This window comes from Gracilinanus agilis, chromosome 1 (genome assembly GCF_016433145.1).
Source record: "Gracilinanus agilis isolate LMUSP501 chromosome 1, AgileGrace, whole genome shotgun sequence".
Lineage (NCBI taxonomy): Eukaryota > Metazoa > Chordata > Mammalia > Didelphimorphia > Didelphidae > Gracilinanus > Gracilinanus agilis.
In genome coordinates this window covers 79,352,245-79,371,847 of record NC_058130.1, presented here as the reverse complement: position 1 = coordinate 79,371,847, position 19,603 = coordinate 79,352,245, and positions in this window count along the sequence as shown.

Below are 19,603 nucleotides of genomic sequence, written 5' to 3'. Positions count from 1 at the left end.
CACTGGTTTATGATGCAGTTTCTGGGCTTCTCTGGAGAGCTTTAACCTTTCCACCCTTCCACTTGCTTTAACTCACAACTGAGTCCCTTTGCTTAGGGGTGACCTCCTATTTATAGGGATGCTCCAATGGTCTCATGCAAGCTCATGCCAGCTCTGGGGATTCCAAAATCTCAACCCCCATCTTGCAGCAGTTTGCCCAAGATGGCTTCTTACAAAATTATTTAAAAAGGACAAACAGAAAATTACAAAATGAGACAAAAGCAACAAGAATTAAGAAATATTGGTGGGGAGTGGAGTCAAGATGGCCACTTAGAAGCAGCAAAAGTCCAGACCTCTGTGAAAGCTCTTCCACACCAATAAAAAAAAAGTGCTTCAAGGAGGTAGAAAATCAAATCTAACAGGACAGAGCCAGGGGACCCTCCTGCTCAGTTCAACTTAAAAGGTACACAGAGAAGGCAGAATTCTTGAAAAGAACGAGCAAAGTTCCAGGATCCCTCCCTCATCTACTGTGCTGAGCCTCTGGTGGTCATTGGAATCTTGAGGTAAGGGCTCCAGCCCAAAGGGAGTGCCTTGTTACCATAGCTGTGCCAGGCTTAGGGCTCTAACCATAGCCAGCAGGGAGGCATCTGGAGGAGAAGCTTGAAGGGGAGAGCAGCCTAGTCACATCAGTACTCTATCTTGGGCCTCTGCTTCTCAAGGTTTTGGCCTCAGGGCACATCCAGCTCAGCAGAACAGCTCCATGTGCCTAAATCTAGTCTTTCAATAGGACAGATAAGAAGCCTTCAAAGGGCAGGGAAGTTCTGTCTCCAACACCCTTTCCCCACCAACTGAGCTGAGAGCTGCCATAAGAATCCTGCTGACTCAGATCACAAGGCAAAGGCTGCAACTGTGACAGAATACCTTGATAACAGGGCAAGAAGCATAACTCCCTTCAGCTTCCACCTCTTCACCTTAACCTTCAGCTTCTGCTGCCAGCTGGGGATGATCTTACCTCAGGGCTCATTAATACTCTATCAGCCTAATCTAGTCAATCAGCAGAGCAGAGGAGAAACCCCTTCAGGACAGAATAGCCCAAACTCACAGATTTAGCAAATAATCAGAGCAGTAAGATTACAGCCAATGACAGGGGGCAAAGAAGGAAAAATATAAGTAAAAAAAAAACAAAAAAGAAAAAAGAAATGACAATCAACAGCTTCTATCAAGGTAATGAACAAAGAGCAAATGGAACAGAGGAGGACCAAGGAATAACTAGCAAAAGCACAGAAATTCCAGTGAATTGGACTCAGGATTTGGAAGAACTCAAAACAAAATTCATAAAACAATTAAGGGAGACTGAAGACAATTGGGAAAAGAACTTAAAAGCAAAATATGTCATCTGGAAACAGGCACATGAACTTAAACAATAAAATAGTGTCTTGAAAGTCAGAATTGACCGGCTTGAAAATGGGACAAAAAAAGTGAAAAATGACCTACAAAGAAAAACAGACCAAAAGGAAAAGGATGACCAAAAAGCTAGGGATCAAATTCAGTCTTAAAAAATTAGAATTCAACAACTAGAAGCAAATGACTTCACAAGGCAGTAAGAGTCTATAAAACAAAATCAAAAGAATGAAAAAATTGAGTAAAATATGAAACACTTCATTGATAAAACTACAGGCTTGGAGAATAGATACAGAAGATTTATTGTAAAATTTATTGAAGAATTATTGGACTACCAGAAAATCATGACCAAAAAAAAGCCTGGAAATCAACCTATAGGAAATTATCCAAGAAAACTACTCCAACATTCTTGAACAATAAAGAAGAGTATAGATTAAAAGAATCCATAGATCACCTCCTGCATTTAATCCCCAATTGACAGTGCCCAGGAATGTTATAGCCAAATTCAAGAACTATTCGACCAAGGAAAAGATACTACAAGCTGCTAAGAAAAAATCATTTGGATATCATGGAACCACAGTTAGGATAACACCAGACATGGCTGCATCCACACCGAAAGACCAGAAGGCATGGGATATGATATTCTGGAAAGCAAGGGAACTGGGTCTACAGCCAAGAATTAACTATCCGGCAGAATTGACTATATTCTTGCAGGGAGAAGTATAGTCACTTAATAAAAGAGAAGACTTCCAAGCATTCATAAAGAAAAGACCTGACTTAAACAGAAAATTTGATGCCCAAATACAGAACTCAGGAGAATCAACAAAAGGTAATTAAGAATGGGAAAAACAAACAAAAAAACCTTTTTTAAGGGATCCAATAAGTTCAAATGATTTGTATTCTTATAAGAAAAGATAATATTGGTAACTCTTAAAAATTGTTATTATCATCAGGGTAGCTAGAAGAAATATATGTAGAGTGAATCGTAACAAACTGTATAGGATGAAATATATATATATATATAAACAAACTAGGAGTCAACTAGGAGTAAAAAAGAGGATAATAATAAGAGAAATGGGAAAAGAAATAAAATGGTGTAATTTTATATTTCATAAAGAAGTGCATGGGGGAAAAGGGGAAAAGACCAATACAATGTAAAGAGATTGGAGACAGTCTCCAAGAAAATTTTAATCATTACAGTGGGAAGAGTCAGAAAGGTTCAAATGGAAGGAAAACCCCCAACCTCAAATTCAATCATCATCAAAATCACCAACATCATCAACATTATCAACAACAACATCATCAACATCAATATCTTCATCAACATCAACATCAACATCTGGCCCAGGAAAGATTTTTGCTGGGTGGCCTAACCTAATAGCAGAGTACTGAATGAGAACCAAAAGAGCTAAACTCTAGACTGGAGTGCCACTGTGTCCTTTGGGGGAAAAAGAAAGCCTTCTTTTTCCTAGACTCAATTTCATCATTTGTGTATGAGTGAAGCTTACCTTGTCTCTGCATTAAGTTAATCAATTAAATCAAAGAATAAACCAGGTGTAAACAAGAAAAAAAAAGAAATGAAAGTTTCACCTGGAGAAAATTAGGCAGAGGAGACTTGAAATAGATATGACATTTCCTATAGAAGCACATAGAGATAATGTTTACAATAGTGGTGGATTAATGAATTATCTCTTTTTAATTGTGTGTTCAAATAAACTGTATAGTTGTCTTAACATATTAATGATGATCAGTATATAGAGATATAATTTTGTCAAGTACAATTTTCTGACCTTAATCTGTTATTAATCAGTGGATAGAAGATTTTTGAATGCTTACTGGAGGGGTTGAGAATTTCTCCCTCTTTGACTTTATATTTTATAATTTAAATGGATATATTGTTTCTGAGAGAGAAAAATAAGAAAATTAGGATAAGTATGAAAAATGGGCTTGATAATAAAAGTTAATATAACATTTAAATTTTGAGATGCTTCAATATTTGAATAAACTTTATGATTTAAAAAAAGAAATACTGGTAAAGGCTTCCTATAGAAGATGAGACTTTATTTGAAAATTAGAAGCCAAGAGGAGAAGATGAAGAACATTTCACACATGGGGTATATTGAGAGAAAAAGCCTGGAGACCCTTAATTATACATTTCTTTACTGGTAATCTCTATATCACTTTTCCTCACTTGCATACTGTAGTTACCCATCATGTGCATCTCCAATGCTCTGTGAGTGATTTTCAACTTCAGTTTTTAGGTAATAGTAATTCCATGATCTATTAATTTAGAGTATCACTGAAATTTTTGGTAATATAAAGATGGATGTTTGCTATAGCAAGAAATTTAGTTATGAAAAGAAGTTGGCAAACACAATTGAGCACTTTCTATTCCCACTTCTCAATTCTGGAGCCAACTCATTGATTACTTATAATTTAATTTTTTGAATGAAAAGTTTTCTTTAATTCTGAACCATTTTCATGAATGCATTTTCTCTTGGAAGCTTCTGTATCACAACAGGTTACAACAACTTTGGGATAAAAGTCAACTGGTAAACTGTCTAATAAAAAATTTCAAATAACAGTTCTTCCTAGCCTCTACCCAGACATATCCCAGATAACGTTTTTTATTAAAAAATGAAATAGATACATCTACTTATTTTAAGCATATTAAAAAGGAAACTATTGGATGATTTATGTTTGTCTATTTTATATAAACAGGCTGCACAATGTTATACTTTATTCAATATACAATTAGAGTGATTATGAAATAGTGAAGTAATCATTAAAAATCAGAAATTGCTCTAGCAGCTTCCACTATAACTTAACACAATGAGACTTGGATGATGATAGGTCTTACATCTACCTGCACATAATCATTCAAATATTAGGATTATTCACCCACATTATTGGATTGTCATTAATGTTATTTATTCATTACTATCATTTTCCTTGTGTGAAAAATTAGACTTGACCCTTTTGAAATGTTTTAGCTCTCATCCAGAAGGTTATATAACAGAACAGTAGCAAAATATCATTCAAAACTTCAATAAATTGGGGGACTTCACCATTAAAAAGTTCCCCTTCAGTTTGGATTTTGATGTTGATTCCTTCCTTGACAGAAGGTAAACATTTATTTCATGACTTCATGTCTTGCTTATTTAACAAGGTTATCTCAGTTATATATATTTTCAGGAATCTTACATAATTTTGACTTTTGCTGTGAGACATATTCATGAGGAGGGACTTGCAAACTAATTCTGGATTTTAAAAAATTACATGTTGATTTGGCATTCTGGGAAGAACTCTTTGGATGTCACCTGTTTCTTTGTGGAAAGATGATTAACAGAAAAGACCTCTTAAGTCAGGCATTTTCAGGCATGATTATAATATGTGGATTTATTTCCCTCTAGTCTACTTATTTGTAACAAGGGAGTATTTCAATGTGGGAGTGAGGTGGGTGGGGAAATGAACTAGTGAATTGTTATAGAAATTTTTTTAAAGACCATCAATAAAATATTAAAATAACCAAGAAAAAAGAAAACAAAAAATGAAGTTAAGAAATTCAGAAGGGAACACAAACCAACAGGGCATTATTTTTATTATTATGTTAAATTTAACATAATTTTTAAAAGACCAAATACAGCTCAATTTCCCATTTTATTATAAAATTGTCTTTGTTCTTTATATTTTAAATGTTTGTTTGTTGATAATTGTTAAGATAGCAGTAAAATATAAAATATTATTTTAAATTATTTTAAATGAACATGTCAGGCAGAATTGGCAGTCATGAATAGTTTGTTATTTACATGAAAAGATAAAACACTCACTTTGGTGTGATTACAGATATATTAGAGTACTAGAAACACCAAAAATTAATCAACACTCTCAGAATTTATGTTCATTTTATAATGCTTGGAAGCCTTTATCTCAAGCTACTTAACTATTTTTGTTCTCATCAAATCTGCACAATATTTACACTATTCATTTCTTTAATGATTAGGAATAAGCTTTTCCATTTGACCAAATGTCTACATTTCAACAATCAATAATGGAAGACAATGATAATATAAAAAAGGAGTGGGAATGAGCTAATGATATTTCCTGATAGAGGGGGAGATAGAGAACATTATTTTACAGAGTATATTGTAAGTACTATTTAACTTTGAATGCTCTGGTGATTTTGAATAATAAGTAGGTTGCTTGTTTTAAAAAAAATCTTTAATTTTAGATAACAGGTTAAGTAAACATCCTAGAAATTTACTACACCTATAACCTTGGACCAAAATGTTATTTCAATAACTTTGTTCATGAAAAAAAAATTGTTTAAAATAGCTGTCCTTTCTTGAGGACTATTTAAAAATTTTTTATTGTCATGTAAAACACACTTTAATATTGGTCATTTTTTAAGAGCAAAATCATATATAATGAAAACCAAAAAAATTAAACCAAAAATATATTGATGTGAAAGACAACTCCAATGATTTTTCTGAAATCATCTTATATATCATTTTGTATAGGACAATAGTATTCCATTACCGACACATACCACAATTTGTTCAGTCATATTTTTGTATGAGTATGTCCTTTCCCCTTTTTTATTATTTCTTGTTTCTGTGCATATGCTCTCCTGTTTTTGCTTTTTTCACTCAGCTTTACTTTGGGCAAGTCTTTCTAGATTTTTCTGAGATCCTCCTACTTGTTACTTAGCCATTCTCCAAATTGAAGGGTATCCATTCATTTTCCAATTTTTTGCCTCCTCAAAAGGAGCTGCTTTTAATATATACATTTTTACCCTTCCCCTTTTTTGTTTTTTTATTTCTTTGTGATACAAATCTAGTAATGGTATTGCTGGGTCAAAGGGTATGTACTGTTTAATAGTTCTTTGGGCATATTCCTCTCCAGAATGTTTGAATTAGTTCAACTCCCATAACAATGCATTAGTATTTTCATTTTCCCACATTCTCTCCAAGTTTTTCCTTTTCTATCATAATAGCCAATAGCTGTGGAGTTGGTTGAATTTATATTTCTCTAATTGATAGTCATTTAGAACATTTTTCACATGACTATAAAGAATCTGAATTACTCTTTCTGAGAACTGTCTGTCCATATCTTTTGACCATGTATCAAATGGGAAATAACTTGTAATCTCTTACATTCAGAGATTTCTCTATGTATTTGAGAAATGAGACCTTTATTAGAGAGACTTGTAAAGTTTTTTTCTCATCATTATGTTTACTTAGTATTATTCTTCATCCTAATTCCCTCTGTTTCATTCTGACCCTCATATCCCCCACTTGCTGTCTTTTCTATCTGCCTTGCTTATCCTTTTCCCCTTCTACTTTCCTATAGCATGAAGAAATGGAATTCTTGCCTTCAGCCTCAGAGACACCTTTTACAATTCCCTATCTTAGTTAACATCTAATCCATATATATCCTATTCCATTTCTATAAGCAGATGATAGATTTCTATACCCATTTGATTCTGTAGGCTCTTCCTTCAGTGACCTAATTCTGATGAGAGTAAGGTTCATGTGTTTCCCTCCCCACCTCCTGATCTTCCCTTCCACTGTAAAAGGACTTTCACAGATCTTTTGTGTGTATTATTTTGTCCCATTCTATTTTTCCCTTCCCACCTCCCTTAATGCATTCCTCTTTCTCATACCTTCTTTTTATTTTATTAGATATCATATTAGTCTATTCAACTCACATCCTTGCCCTCTCACTGTCCTAATAATGATAAAGTCCTTAAGAGTTATAAGAATCATCTTCCTATAGAAGTATGTGCACAGTTTAACCTTACTGAATGTCTTTCAATTTCTCATTCCTGTTTACCCTTTTATGTTTCTCTTGTTTTTAACATTATTTATTTATTTATTTAGTTAGTTATTCTTTAAATATTTTTTCATGTTTACATGATTCATTTTCTTTCTCTCCTCTCTTCCTTCCTCCCTCCCATATCCGATAAGCAATTTCACTGCATTGTACTAATGTTATCACTTGATACCCATTTCCATATTATTAATTTTTGCTATAGTGCAATCTTTTAAAACCAAAAGCCCAAATCATATACCCATATATACAAGTGATAAGTAATAAGCCATATGTTTTAATTTTGTGTTTCTACTCCCATAGTTCTTTCTCTTAATATGGTTAGTATTCTTTCTCATAAGTCCTTCAGGAGTGTCCTAGATTATTGCATTGCTACTAGTAGTAAAGTCTATTACATTGGATAGTTCCATAATGTTTCAGTTTCTGCATACAATGTTCTTTTGGCTCTGTTCATTTCACTCTGCATGAGTTGATTGAAGTTCTTCCAATTCATATAGAAATCCTCCAGATCATCATTCCTTACAGCACAATAATATTCCATCAACATCATAAACCACAATTTGTTCAGCCAGTCCCCAATTGAGGACTACTATAGCTCATTTCCCATTCACTGTGTCTTGCCCCTGTTCTTATATTACTGCTAAATCAAAAAGGATTAATATTGATAATGTGATCAAGTACATTAATGAGAGAAAAAAGAAACTCAAATCTGTATTGCACATACAAGGGAAAAATAATAAAAGAATGTTTTAAAAATAAAAAATATATAGCTTAAAATCAGTAAAAGGTTTCTTACCCCCAAAATAAGATCCATTTCCTTTTAAAACTTTGGGCATGAACTACTGTGAATGCAAATTATTTTTACAAAATAGCAGATTTATAAAAACAATAATATAATAAATAATGCACAAAGAGGAACCAAAATTCTCCAAAATTACAATAACATATTCAATGACAATAGCAAAAAAAATCATTAATGTATAGGATTCACTTGAGTTTCTATATAGCCACTTGCTGTATGATATTTTTAAAAAAACCTATGTATTGATGTATACTTGTCACAAATTCAACAGTTGTAAAAATTCTTTCATACTTGGCAAAAACACAAACCTCTGTATTGCTCAGGAAAATTAAGCTAGAGAGTTAAAATAGCTTGCATGTAGGAACTCTTTTTGGCTTCCTGCTTTAAATATAAAAAGTTTTCATAGGAACTTCTATTTGCTTTTCTACCTTTTAATACAACATCCTTTATTATATATATGAAAACCTATCATCCACTCAGAAGGTACTAGGTATCTAAAGCCATTTCTAAAGACCTCTTTATAAAGGTACAATTTAAATTCTTAAGCAATCATTTCTCTAAATTGTCAAAAAAACTGTTAAGGCAACATGTGATCTTGTGAAAGGGTTTGGTTAAGTTGAATGCATTTTTGCAATGATATTTGCTTTAGTACAGTCAAGGAGAAATCCAATAATATCATGTAACAATTTCTCTTAATAGCCCAAAACACAGTAGGTTAAAATGATTCAGTGTAACAGAAAGATATTGATCAGATTAACATGAACTTAGAACAACAAAATTAAATTGTAAAACAAGAATATTAAATTGTAAAGCAAACAATCAACAAAGTACAATAATATAAACATATGACAAGGTATACAAACAGTGTAGTCAAAATCCTTTTTACAAATTCAAATACTTCTTCAGTATTGTGACTGGGAAACAAAACTCAAAATAGTTAATAAGCAAACTCCCATATGCACCCAGAAATGGTAGGAAGAAAAAAAACACAGCTGTTTGAAATAGGTAAATGAGCTGGTGATATTCTAGAGTTTAGCTGAAATAAAAGAAATTATATTCAAGAAAGAAGTGGCACTATCACTAAAAGGTTTCATACAAACACGAACAGGAAACCTACCTGGGAAAAACACTAACAATTGGAAACTGGAAAGAGAGATAGGGAATAATATTTCTATTTGTAGAAAGTTTGAATTTTTCCAAGAATATGCCTGGAGATGGCACTGACCAAGATGGCATATTAGGGACAACCCACCAGTTGATCTCTCCCAACCTAACCCTCCAAACATTTAATGTCACAAATTGAATTTTTAAACATTTATTAATATTTATTTTTTAAAAGTTAACATGGTTACATAATTCATGCTCTTACTTTACCCTTAACCTCCCCAAATTCCCCCTCCACCCAATGGCAGATGTGTATTTCCACTGGTTTTAACATGTGTCATTGATCAAGACCTATTTCCAAATTGTTGAGAGTTGCAATGGTGTGGTAGTTTCGAGGCTACATCCCCAATCATGTCTGCCTCAACCCATGTGTACAAGCAGTTATTTTTCTTCTATTTGCACTCCTGTAGTACTTCCTCTGAATGTGGGTAGCATTCTTTTCCATAAATCTCTCAGAATTGTCCTGTGTCATTGCATTACTGCTAGTACAGAAGTCCATTACATTCGAATTTTACCACAGTGTATTGGTCTCTGTGTACAAAGTTCTTCTGGCTCTGCTTCTTTCACTCTACATCAATTCCTGGAGGTCTTTCCAGTTCACATGGAATTCCTCCAGTTTATTATTCCTTTGAGAACAATAGTATTCCATCACCAACATATACCACAATTTCTTCGGCCATTCCCCAATTGAAGGACATACCCTCATTTTCCAGTTTTTTGCCACCACAAAAAGCGCAGCTATAAATATTTTCATACAAGTCTGTTTATCTATGATCTCTTTGGGGTACAAACCCAACAATGGTATGGCTGGATCAAAGGGCAGGCATTCTTTTATAGCCCTTTGAGCATAGTTCCAAATTTCCATCCAGAATGTTTGGATCAGTTCACAACTCCACCAACAAGGCATTAATGTCCCAGTTTTGCCACATCCCCTCCAGCAATCATTGCTCTCCCCTTTTTTTCATTTTAGCCAATCTGCTAGGTGTGTGGTGATACCTCAGAGTTGTTGTGATTTGCATTTCTCTAATTATTAGAGATTTAGAACACTTTCTCAAGTACTTATTGATACTTTTGATTTCTTTATCTGAAAATTGCCCATTCATGTCTCTTGCCCATTTATCAATTGGGGAATGGCTTGATTTTTTATACAATTGCTTTAACTCCTTGTATATTTGAGTAATTAGACCCCTGTCAGACTTTTTCGTTATGAAGATTTTTTCCCAATTTGTTGTTTCCCTTCTGATTTTGCCTACATTGTTTTTGTTTGTACAAAAGCTTTTAGTTTGATATAATCAAAATTATTTCTTTTACATGTAATTTTCTCGAATTCTTGCTTGTTTTTAAAATATTTCCTTTCCCAAAGATCTGACAAGTAAACTACTCTATGTTCACTTAACTTATTTATAATTTCCCTCTTTATATTCAAGTCAATCATCCATTCTGAATTTATCTTGGTGTAGGATGTGAGATGTTGATTTAATCCTAATCTCTCCCATATTGTTTTCCATATTTCTCAGCAGTTTTTGTCAAATTCTGGATTTTTGTCCCAAAAGTTGGGCTCTTTGGGTTTATCATACACTGCCTTGCTGACATCACTTACCCCAAGTATATTCCAATGATCCTCACTTCTGTCTCTTAGCCAGTACCATACCGTTTTGAGGACCGCTGCTTTATAATACTGTTTAACACCTGGTACTGATAGGCCACCTTCCTTCACATTTTTTTTTCATTATTTCTCTTGATATCCTTGATCTTTTTTTATTCCAGATGAACTTTGTTACAGTTTTTCCTAATTCAGTAAAAAGTTTTTTGGGTAGAATGGCCATTTTTATTATGGCTCATCCTACCCATGAGCAGTCAATATTTTTCCAATTGTTTAGATCTAGTTTTAATTGTTTGGAAAGTGTTTTGTAGTTGTTTTCGTATAATTCCTGTGTTTGTTTTGGTAGATAGATTCCTAAGTATTTTATACTGTCTAGAGTGATTTTAAATGGTGTTTCTCTTTCTACCTCTTGCTGTTGTGATGTGTTGGAAATATGTAGAAATGCTGATGATTTATGTGCATTTATTTTGTATCCTGCAACTTTGCTAAAGTTGTTGATTATTTCTACAAACTTCTTAGTTGATTCCCTAGGATTTTTTAAGTACACCATCATATCATCTGCAAAGAGTGATAGCTTAGTCTCCTCATTGCCTATTTTGATACCTTCAATTACTTTTTCTTCTCTAATTGCTACTGCTAGTGTTTCTAGTACAATGTTAAATTATAGAGGTGATAATGGGCATCTTTGTTTCACTCCTGATCTTATTGGAAATGCTTCTAATTTATCCCCATTACATATGATGCTTGTTGATGGTTTTAGGTATATACTGTTTATTATTTTTAGGAAAGGTCCTTTTATTCCTATACTTTCCAGGATTCACAATAGGAATGGGTGCTGTATTTTGTCAAAGGCTTTTTCAGCAGCTATTGAGGTAATCATGTGATTTTTGTTTGTAAGATTGTTGCTATGGTCAATTATGAGGATGGTTTTCCTAATGTTGAACCAACCTTGCATTCCTGGTATAAATCCCACCTGATCATGGTGGATGATCCTCTTGACTACTTCTTGAAGTCTCTTTGCTAATATTCTATTTAAAATTTTTACATCTATGTTCATTAGGGAGATTGGTCTGTAGTTTTCTTTCTCTGTTTTTGATCTACCTGGCTTTGGAATCACTACCATATTTGTGTCATAAAAGGAATTTGGTAAGACTACTTCTTTACTTATTATATAAAATAATTTGTATAGTATTGGGATTAGTTGCTCTTTGAAAGTCTGATAGAATTCATTCGTGAATCCATCAAGCCCTGGAGATTTTTCTTAGGGAGTCCTTTGATGGCTTGTTCAATTTCTTTTTCTGATATGGGATTATTTAGGTATTCTATTTCTTCTGCTGTTAATCTAGGCAATTTATATTTTTGTAAATATTCATCCATATCTCCTAGATTGCTATATTTATTGCCATATAATTGGGCAAAATAGTTTTTAATGATTGCCTTAATTTCCCCTTCATTAGAGGTGAGGTCTCCCTTTTCATCTTTGATACTATCAATTTGGTTTTCTTCTTTCCTTTTTTAAGTAGATTGAACAGTACTTTGTCTATTTTAACTGTTTTTTTCAAAATACCAGCTTCTAGTCTTATTTATTAATTCAATAGTTCTTTTACTTTCGATTTTATTAATTTCTCCCTTGAGTTTTAGTATTTCTAATTTAGTTTTCATCTGGGGATTTTTAATTTGCTCACTTTCTAATTTTTTAAGTTGCACTCCCAATTCATTAATCTCTGCCCTCCCTATCTTGTTAATATATGCACTCAAGGATATAAATTTCCCCCTGAGTACTGCCTTGGCTGCATCCCACAGAGTTTGGTAGGATGTCTCATCATTGTCATTCTCTTCAATGAAATTTTTGATTGTTTCTATGATTTCTTCTTTGACTAGCTGGTTTTGGAGAATCATATTATTTAATTTCCAATTAGTTTTTGATTTGCCTGTTTAGGTGCCCTTACTAATTACTATTTTTATTGCATTATGGTCTGAGAAGGTTACATTTATTATTTCTGCTCTTTTGCATTTCTTTGCAATGATTCTATGCCCTATTACATGGTCAATCTTTGTGAATGTAATGCAGCTGAAAAGAAGGTGTATTCCTTTTTGTCCCTATTTATTTTTCTCTACATATCAATTAAATCTAATTTTTCTAGGACTTCATTCATCTCTCTTACCTCTTTCTTATTTATTTTTTTGTTTTGATTTATCTAGATCTGAAAGAGGCATATTTAGATCTCCAACTATTATGGTTTTACTATCTATTTCCTTCTTGAGCTCTGCCAGTTTCTCCTTTATGAATCTGGTTGCTAAGCTATTTGGTGCATACATATTGAGCAATGTTATTTCCTCATTGTCTATACTGCCTTTAATCATGATGTAATGACCTTCCCTGACTTTTTAATCATATCTATTTTTACTCTTGCTTTGTCAGAAATCATAATTGCCACTCCTGCCTTCTTTTTCTCATTTGATGCCCAAAGGATTTTGCTCAAACCCTTTACCTTAAACTTTTGTATGTTTACCCTCCTCATATGTGTTTCTTTTTTTAAATTTTAAACCCTTTACTTCTGTGTATTGACTTATAGGTGGAAGATTGGTAAGGGTAGGCAATGGGGGTCAAGTGACTTGCCCAGGGTCACACAGCTGGGAAGTGTCTGAGGCCGGATTTGAACCTAGGACCTCCTGTCTCTAGGCCTGGCTCTCAATCCACTGAGCCACCCAGCTGCCCCCTCTCATATGTGTTTCTTGTAGACAACATATGGTAGGGTTTTGGTTTCTTATCCACTCTGCTATTTGCTTCCTTTTTATGGGCGAGTTCATCCCATTCACATTCAGAGTTATAATTATCAGTTGTGTATTTGCCAACATTTTGGCATCCTCCCCTATTCCTACCCCTTCTTCTTAAACTATTTCCTTTTAAACCATTGGTTTGCTTTAAGCCGGTATCCTTTATCCCCTCCCTTGATTAACTTCCCTTTTTATTCCCGCCCTTATTATTCCCCTCTTTTTATTTTTAAAGGCCTAATGAATTCCCTCCCGCTTCTTCTCCCCCCCCCTTTTATGACCTCCCCACTCCCCTGCTCCCCTTGGTTTTTTACCTTCTGACTTTCTCAGTAGTGTTGGATAGACTTTTATACCACAATGGATAAAGCTACTCTTTCCTCTCAAGGTTAATTACACTGAGAGTAAGGTTTAACTATTGCCTCTTAATGCTCTCTTCCTCTCCTTCTTATAATAGTATTCATCCCTTCCCCTTCCCATGCCCTCTTTGTGTGTAATAGAATATCCTATTTTTCTTATTTATTCAAGTTTCTCTTGGTGTCCTCTACTATTCACCTCCCTCTTTCCCACCCCCATATCATCTTAGACCATTTAGTATTCCAACCTCTCCCTATGAATAATTCTTCTAGTTACTATAATAGTGAATATTATAATAGTGAATGGAATTCCTTAAAGAGAATCAAACATAACATTTCTCCACATAGGGATACCAATATTTAGATCATATTGAAGCCCTTAAAGAGGCAAATTTAAAAAAATATGAGTTTTCTTTCTTTCCCCTCTGTTTCTTATTTGCCTTTTCATGTTTCTCTTGATTTTTGTGGTTGCATATCGAACTTTCCATTTAGTTCTGGTCTTTTCTGTGCAAATACTTGGAAATTTTCTATATTGTTGAATACCCAAAATTTCCCTTGGAAGTATATGGTTAGTTTTGATGGGTACGTGATCCTTGGTTGTAGACCCAGTTCTCTTGCCTTTCTGAATATCATATTCCAAGCTTTGAGGTCTTTTAGTGTGGGGGCTGCCAGATCCTGTGTTATCCTGATATCTGAATTGTCTCTTTCTGGCTTCTTGTAAATTTTTTTTCTTTTAGTTGGAAGCTCTTGAATTTAGCTATTATATTCCTGGGGGTTGTCTTTTCTGGGTCTAGTGTAGAGGGTGATCTATGGATCCTTTCAATGTCTATATTGCCCTCTTGTAGAATTTCAGGGCAATTTTGCTGAATAATTTCTTTTAGTATGGAGTCCAAATATCTATTAATTTCTGCTTTTTCAGGAAGACAAATGATTCTCAGATTGTCTCTTCTAGACCTGTTTTCTTGGTCTGTCACTTTCTCATTGAGATATTTCATGTTTCCCTCTATTTTATCAGTCTTTTGACTTTGTTTTATTTGTTCTTGCTGTCTCGAAAAATCATTACCTTCTAATTGCTCAATTCTAGCCTTTAGGGTCTGGTTTTTGGCTATAATCTTTTGGTTTTCCTTTTCAATCTGGTCATTTCTAGTGTTCAATTTGCTTATCAGTTCATTTGATTTCTGAGCCTCACTTTCCAATTTCAAAATTCTGCCTTTTAAACTGTTATTTTCTTGCCTGGTTTTGGTTTCCAATTTGCTTACCATTTCATTTGATTTTGGAGCATCTTTCTCCAATTGAGAATTTCTGTCTTCTAACCTGTTTATTTCCTTTTGAGCTATTTCCCACTTCTCTCGCCAAATCTCTTCCATCTTTCTCATCATCTCAGATTTGACATCTTCAATAGCTCGTGGCCAGTTTTCATTATTTTAGGAAGGTTTGGGTATGATTCCTTCTTTGTTCTCCTCTGCTGTTTGCTATTTTGTCTGGATTTTATCTGTGTAAAAGTTGTCAAGTGTTACAGATTTCTTCTTGATTATCTTTCTCTTTTGGGGTTCTTGTCTCTGGCTTGCCATTGTTAGCCCTGCACCCTCTCAGGTTTATCCTCACACTCAGGGTCTGTCTGTGCTCTTTAGGCTCCTGAGGTCTCAGTTGTTCTCAGGGTCAAGACTCCTGGGGTTTCCCTTAGTTGTTCCTCTGCCCAAGGCTCATTTAACAGTCTGAGGTCATTGCTTTCACAGTTGTGAACCTTTTATGCACTGGGTCCCTACTAAAGGTCCACGCTTGTGCTCAAGATCTGCATCTGCACCTGTGCTCAGGATTCTTGTCTAGGTTTGCATCCTCGCCCGCACTTGTTCCTGTGCTCAGGGTCTGAGTTCAAAGTCCACAAGCTTCTTTAGCCGCTTGTGGTCTTAAGTCTTGCTGCTCTCAGGAGCAGGCCCTGGTGACCCCAGGTGGCTGCCAGGGACATAATCCCTGCCCCAAACTTGATCTAACTCTTGTGTTGCTGGCTTTGGCACTGTAGATGGTGTGGGGTAGGGGTGGGGGTTGTTCAGCTCGCGTTTTAGTGAGAGCTGTTTCACCCCTTTATAGTATGGAAATGCCCCCATTCCAATTACCTCCAATGCTGTGCCCTGTTGTGGGGTCCCTTCATTCATCTGGGTTTGTTTTTATGTTTTCTTGAGGAGTACTATATGTTTTGGCTAGGAGAGGTTAAGCAGCTGCTTTTTACTCTGCTGCCATCTTAACCAGGAAATCCTCTCAAATTGAATTTTGAAGTCAAAGAGTTGATAAAAAGTTCAAGGCAAGATATTCTTCTATTTTAAGAAAAGTTAAAAGGTCAGTCAGAAAAGTCTGTAGCCCAGAGGTGGAGACCTATCTGGACCCTACAATTGGGTCAGGTACAGCAGAAGTCATAGCATCAGGAGATGATTTGGGATTTCTCTGATCAGAGACAGTAAGAGGGATTGGACAATTGGTCAGAAAGACATCACAGGGGACCCTTTGCTGGCATTAGATTAGCTGATGCTGGTTGGCTACTCTATTGCCCATTCATATCTCAGACTCATAGTGAGGAGTACTGCTAGATGGTTCACAAGGGAGTAAGAGCCTTTGTTATGATGGCAAAGCAAGAAGTCCCAGTATCATTTGTGACTACAGTGGATACGAGATGTTCCTATTAAAAATCAGAGGGCAAATCTGGATAGCAGTGACCATAAATCTCACAACCAGAAAGGTGCATATTCCCAGAACTAGCTCTGAAAATAACAATACCAAAAAGCCTGAAGTTTGGGATAGTGCATCCCCAACCCCATGTGAATAGAGTTCAACTTCAATATAGAGAGTTCCCAATTAAAAATACACTGTGAAAATGAGCAAACAATAAAAATAGAATTTGACCTTAAAAAATAGTAGTTAGAAGCAAGTATTTGAGGAAAGACAGGACAAAAAGAGAGAAAGGGAAAGAAACAAAAAGTAATAGGGTAGAGGAAAATTCAGTTAGAAATATTTGGGAATATAAATGGGATTAGCTCACTTATAAAATGGAAGTAGATAGCAGAATAGATTATAAACCTGAATCCAACAATATATACTTTACAAGGGATACTCTTGAAATAGATAAAACATATATAGTGTTAAAATAAAGGGCTGAAGCAGAATCTAATTTGCTTTAGGTGAAGTTTTAAAAAAAGGCAGGGGTAGAAATAATTATATGAGGCAAAGCTAAATTAGATCGAATTAAAATAGATAATCAGAGAAACCATCTTATACTTAAAGGTACCACAGACAATAACATTACATAACAAGTTTACAGCATTTCTCTGAAAAAAAACAACACATTTCTCAAATATACACTGAGTGCAGAATTGAGTAAAATTTATAAAAATAAATAATATTTCCCAATTGAAAAATAATAAAAGATTATAAAAAGGCAATTTTCAGGAGAAAAAATCAAAACTATCTTAAGTCATATAAAAATAACTAAAATCAGTATTGTAAAAGAAATGCAAATTAAAACAACTCTGAGAAAATACATCACAACTATCAGAAATAACAAATGCTAGAGGAGATAAGGGAAAAATAAGTGTGCTAGTGAAATATTGGGATAGTAGTAAACTGGTCTAATCATTCTGGAGAATAGTTTGTAACTGTTCCTATAGCGCTATAAAATATATTTTGCATGATTTCATATTCATGATTAATATATTGCTTGCCTTATAACTGGTTAGGGTAGGGATGGGAAAGAAGAATAGAATTTGGAACTCAAAATTTAAAAAGAAAAAGTGTTTAAAATTAAATAATAATTTTAGTGAAAAGAAATAAAAAGATTACTTAGTATTCAGACTTAGGGGAGACTTTCAAATAATTTTTTAAAAATTACTATCACTCTTATTCTCAAGCAACTGGTAGAATGAAAAGATACAACCGTGTTTGTATTCAGGCAACTATGCATCTCTAAAAGTTCCACATTTGGTTCCCCCCCCCCCATACTTTACTTATCTACTTCAATTGTGATACATCCTTGGGGATTAGGAATATCATAGAGAAGTAATGGAAATAAAAATACTAACATTGATTAATAACATTCTTGCATGTAACATATCAAAAACCTTTCTTTATTTGAGACAATTTTTAAACAATGTTTTGGAATATTTAACTGGACCTCTTCTGGAATATCTAAAATTGTTCTAGAATATGTGTTGTTCATTTTAAAATAGAGTTTTAGTCTATTTCAGTGATACAATGCAAGAGCTTGCTAGTGGCCTACCTATCTCAATTTTTTTCCCTTCTAATCTAGTCTCAATCAATCCCAGAAGTGATTTTTATGAAAATGCAGATCTGATCATATCACTCCCATACTTAATAAACTCCATTGCTTCCTATTGTCTCCAGGAACAAATATAAATTTCTCTGTTTGGCATTCAAAGCCCCCAATAACTTAACTCATTCCTACCTTTCCAGTTTTTCTACATTGAACTCTCTGATATGTACTCTTCAATCCAGTGCCACTGGCCTCTTCACTGTTCCACCAAGAAGACATTCCTTGTTTTGTGGTAGGCCATTTTCTCTGGCTGTGTACTATTCCTTGAATATTCTTCCTTCTTCATTTGGATTACTGACCTCACTGTCTTCTTTTAAGTTTCAAATAGATTCAATTTTCTAAAACAAGACTTCCTTTACCTCTCTAAATTTCAGTATTTTCCCCCATATAATTATTTCCTATTTATCTTGTATATAGCTTGTTTTGCATAGATTTGGTTGTGTGTTGCATCCCCCATTAGAATGTAAATTCCTTTAGGGCAGGGACTGTATTTTACTTCTTTTTGCATCCCCAGCACAGTCCCTGGGACATGAGGTACTTAATAAATGTTTATTAAGGATAAAAAGACTTGTGTTTGGATACCAGTTCTACCATTGACTGTCCATATAAAGCAAAGTTATTTGATTTCACTGATCTCAGATTTCTTATTTGCAAAATAATAGTTGATCTAGATGACTTCTAAGATTCTTTTGTGCTCTAAATCTATGATTCTATGATACTAATGATTTAAAGATTAATTCAATCTGCCAAGTCCCCATACTGTAACAGGATAAACTTTATAAGCCAGAAAGATATTACATAAGTTAATTTATGTATGGAAACATTATACTATCTAATATTATCAGCTGATTATAATGATCCTTGAAATTATCAATATTACATTTTTTTCCTATGACAATATTTCATAATACTTTTATAATTTAAATTGACAAGATTAATACAAATTAATAAAACAATTATGTTTGGAAAGAAATGGGACCATAACCAGTACTATAATTAAATAACATTATTTTCAGCTTCTTTTTTTGCTTGAAAAAAGAAAGTATATTTAAAACATTTATATTCATCCTTTGCTATATGGATAACTATTTGATACATTTTTAAAAACAGAGACAGTTATGCCCTTAAAAACTATATGGCCTATTCATCACCATTATTGAGAAATTCCTTTTAATATCAGGCAGGAAACAAAAGTATGTGTTTTACATACAGAGCATAGGTAGGAGAGACATTCTCCTAGGTACTACTGCTAATTAGTCTGATATTTATTAGAGTAATGAGAAGTCTCAGTTGTAATTAGTTCTTAATTGGGAGTTGGAAACCAAGGGAATTTATATATAGTTCCAAAGCCTTGTGAACTAACAAATTTTAACTTT